Consider the following 4,469-nt stretch of genomic DNA (forward strand, 5'->3'; position numbering starts at 1 on the left):
CTCCCCGAACCTGAGTCGGGTCCCCCAGACAAAGTCTCGCGTTCCCCAGAGTCCCAAGACCAAGGCACCAAACGCCACATCCGACCACATGTGCTCAGGGCTTTTCAGAGCTGCCTGCACTCTTCCCCACCCCCACCCCCGCCCCGACCCCCCACTGCGAGGGAACTCTCCTGTCTCTTCCTCAGGGTCCTCACCTCTGAGCTTGGCAGAGCCTGGGATTCTTCTCTCTTCTGACCTAAGTCGGCTCCGCTCAGCCCAAGCCTAATGTCCCTCACGTGCTAAGATGAAGTTCCGACGCGCCGCCTACGGGAACCTTGCCTAGGGTCTCCCGGGGATGACTGTAGGCGCGGGGCGGACAGGGCGGGGCGGGACGTGGCCGGACGTGGCTAGAGGCGTTGTATGCGCAGTAGGCGGGTGCTCCACGCCTTCCCCCCTCCCCACTAGGGTCCCCCTCTTAATGGTTGGCCAGGCCTATGGCCCCTCCCCCCTGAAGCCCCACCCCTCATGCTCTGGAGATTGGAGTCAGGAAGCCACATTGCCGGTCTTCTCAGAGTTGTTGGCTTGTCTCTCGAAGGGAAGTCTCCCACCTCTTCCTCAGGTCCTCACCTCGGAGCTTGGCATAGCCTAGGACCTGTCTTCTGACCCAAGTCAGCCTGGCTCAGAGCAAGCCACCTGTCCCCTCACACTCCTGAGATGAAAGTGCAGACGTGCCACATACAGGAACCTTGCCTGGGGTCTCCCCGGGAACACTGCACTGGGTGAATCGGAGACCTGATGTCCGGGGTAGAGAACCCCTCAGTGCTAGCTCAGACTCCTCGTGTTGGCTCCGCCTGAGCCACTTTCCTCTCTGGAGCTGAGCTCATGGGCCGCAGAACAAGCCCCTCCCCTAACCGAGAACATCAAGGTGGACGTGGGGAAGCACCTTACAGGCCATTCTGCACCAGGGCAACTGAGGGTTGGTGTCAGGGCCAAGACAAGCTCCCTGCCGCCACCCTCCCATCTGGGATTGTAGGCATACCTTGGGACATGTCCAAGGTAATTCTGTTTGCCACTGACAGGGCTTGCGTGTCCCCCCTTTTGCGGGCCTGATGCGACCTTCAGTCCAAGGCCATTTCCCGGAGACTCCCTCTCCAGAGAGACGAAGTCGGGGAGGGAGCACTTCTGTCTGCCTGCCCGGCCTGGGACCTCCCATTCTGATAACAAGGTTCTCACTTCTCCATCCAAAGGCATCAGGGGACACCGCATTTGGCCACCACGCTCTAGAGCCTCCCGGGACTGAAAGCAGGCAAAGGGCCAGATTCTGTGGCACTTCCTCTGTTTGGGGCCAAGCTATATAATCCTCCCTCACGGTCCTCCCCTCCATGTCTGGCAGAGACCAGCTCCTCCTTGTGAGCACCTCCAGTGACCATGCCCTGGAGCTTCCCAGGGCAAACCACAGAGGCAGGGCAGGTCTGCCATCCTCAGACCAAGGCCTCCACCTTCCCGAGACCCTCAGGCTGAGACCCCTGCTTGGAGTCTCCCAGGACTAATGTCAGCAGTAAAACAGGCTTCTGTGGGATACCCTCTGTTCTGGAATGGGTGGACCCCTTAGTTCTCTCTTAAGGATCTTCATCTTGTATCCTGGCTTCTCAATTAAATACCATGTGGGAAATTAGACATTGTCTCTGCCTGCCAGTAACTCTTAGAGTGGTTTCAGGTTCCAAGCCATTGCATTGTCCAGTGCAGTGATTTTCTTATTTTTTAACCCTCATCCATAGCGAGCAATCCATTAGACATTGTGCAGCTATCCGAAGTGTCTATGTAATAATTGTTTCATGAAAAACTGCTTACCCTTATGATGGGTGATTCATTGTGATACTCACTATTCCGGTTTTAGTTCATGCTTTATATTCTGCTAAACTAATTTTTTGAAGACGAGTCCTTACTCACTAGCATGGTTTCGGGTGATTATTAGGAGTCGTAGTGCCTCGATGATCCCATTTTCCCTGCCGTCTTGACCTTGCCCTCGGGGCTACTGGCATGTGTGGCCTGAGGCACGGTCTCAGATTTCTGCAATGGAAAAGGAGCAGAAGTTTAAAGGGCTTGCTCCTCCCTGTCCTGCTGTCTGCCTTCTATTATTACAAGCTACAACGTCTCCCCAACTTGTCTTAGGCCCAGAACTCCCTCACCCCCAGCCCAGGTACCAGTTCAGCCCAGTCCTCAGTCTCCCCCAGGGGCTTCTCATGTGTGGCTATTTCAATCTTATTGTTGTCATTTGGTTTTATCCTCCTATAGTTTTGTGGGCTTGATTCCAGGAGAAGACGGCAGTCCAAGCTCTGTGTTCATCTTGACATCTCCAGGTAAGGCATGAAGTCTGTAAACACGACTTGACATCGTTACGATGATGTGGATCCCGCCAATGAATACGCTATACTGCTCTGTTTGTTTGGGACTTATTTTACCAGAATCTATCAGGACAGTTTTATAGTTGTTTCCATAAAGATCTCATACATTTTTGTGAGGATTCGTTTAAGGTTAAATTTCTACATCTTGTGGCTGTTGGGGGAATGGGATATCTTTTATCACGTGTTCTAATTCGTTACTGCTTGTGTGTGACAAGGCTCTTGCTTTTTTGTTATAGTGAGCTTATACTATCTTTCTGAGGTTTCTTATTCACTTGAATATTCCACATGCTTATTCCTTAGAATTTTCTACATAAGTGATCATATCACCAAACAGTATCTTTCTTTTCAATATCCATACCCCTTACTTCTATAGCCACAGCTATGGCTTTGCATTTCAGTGTAGTTTTGAATAATAGAGGTGATAGCATATGCCTGTGTCTTTTCTCAGACTCTACTGGAAATGCTTCGAACATTTGCACATGAAAGCATGTTTGCCATGGATTTTAGGAAGGGGAAATTCCCTGGTAATCTTATGGTTTTTTTTCTCCTGTTACGGGCTGAACCGTGTACCCCAAAATTCATATGTTGAATTCCTAAATCTTAGAAACTCAGGATATGACCAGATTTGGAGATCGTGCCTTCAAAGAGGTAATTAAGGTAAAAACAAGGTCATATGGGTGGGCCCAAATCCAGCACGACTGGTGTCCTTATGAGAAGAGGTCAGGCCACTGATGACACAAAAAGGAATGATCATTTGAAGACAGAGGGAGAAAAGAGCCAACTGCAAGCCAAGAAAAGAGGCCTCAGAAGAAACCAACCCTGCCATCGCATTGATCTTGGACTTTTAGGGTCCAGAATTATAAGGAAATCAAGTCCTATAGTTTAAGCCACCCAGCCTGAGGTAATTTATTATGACAGCCCTAGCAAACGTATATACTCCTTTAATTTGTTAATGCAGGGAATTACAATGGAAGGTATTTTCTAATGTTAAATCACATTTTTGTGCCTAAGATACATTTTGTTCATTTACTTCACCACTGAGTTGAATATACTATGAATGTGTTTAAGATATTGTTAAAAGTTTTTATAGTTTATTAATTTTTGAGACAGAGACAGACCATGATGGGGGGAGGGGCAGAGAGAGAGGGAGACACAGAATCTGAAACAGGCTCCAGGCTCTGAGCTGTCAGCACAGAACCCAATGCGGGGCTCGAATCCACAAACTGTGAGATCATGACCTGAGCTGAAGTCAGACGGTCAACCAACTGAGCCCCCCCAGGCGCCCCTAATCTGTTTAAGATATTTACTGCTATGTGAGCGAGCTTAGCTCACATGTTAGGTTCATGGGGAGCCCTCATCCAGCTTTTGAATCAAGGAGAGCTAGCCTAGGAGAAGCAGTTGAATAATCACCCATCATTTTGGATGCTTTAGAAGAGATTACATGAGAGAGTGAATTACTTCTCCCTGACCGTTTGCTAGAACTGGCCTTCAAGACTGCCTGACCTGGAGTATGTAACGGATGCTTGACCTTTGAATACAGTTTCAGTTTGTAGTGCTCATTAGAATTCTCTGTTTCTTCATGAACCAATTTGGCCATTGTTTCTCTAAAAAGCTGTCTATTTCACTTAGGATATCACATTGAATGGCATATTTATAATAAAACCTTTCTTGCAGAAATCCTAAAACCTACACACCACTAAAGAGAATAGTGTACTGTACCCAATATGCCAGATACTCTGCATCAGCAATCACTAATGCATGGGCAATCTGGTTTTAATTACACCCCCTCCTCCCCCATCTCTGCTGCTAGAATAATGTGAAGCAAATCCAAGACATCATACCATTCCTTCTCTAAGTATTTCAGGATGCATTTTTAAAAGATAAGGACTCTTTTATAAAATATAAACCCAATACAATAATCTCCCAAAATTAAATAAATCATTGATATCAAATATCCAGTTATCTTTCACACTTATCTGAAGGCCTTACATATTTTTTAAAAAGCCATTTCCTTGAATTGGTGCCCCAATGGGATTATTATATCCCCTAAATCATTTTAATCTTAGGTTCCCTTACACATCACTT

Source organism: Hyaena hyaena, unplaced genomic scaffold (assembly GCF_003009895.1).
Source record: "Hyaena hyaena isolate Hyena2069 unplaced genomic scaffold, ASM300989v1 scaffold_765, whole genome shotgun sequence".
Classification (NCBI taxonomy): Eukaryota; Metazoa; Chordata; class Mammalia; order Carnivora; family Hyaenidae; genus Hyaena; species Hyaena hyaena.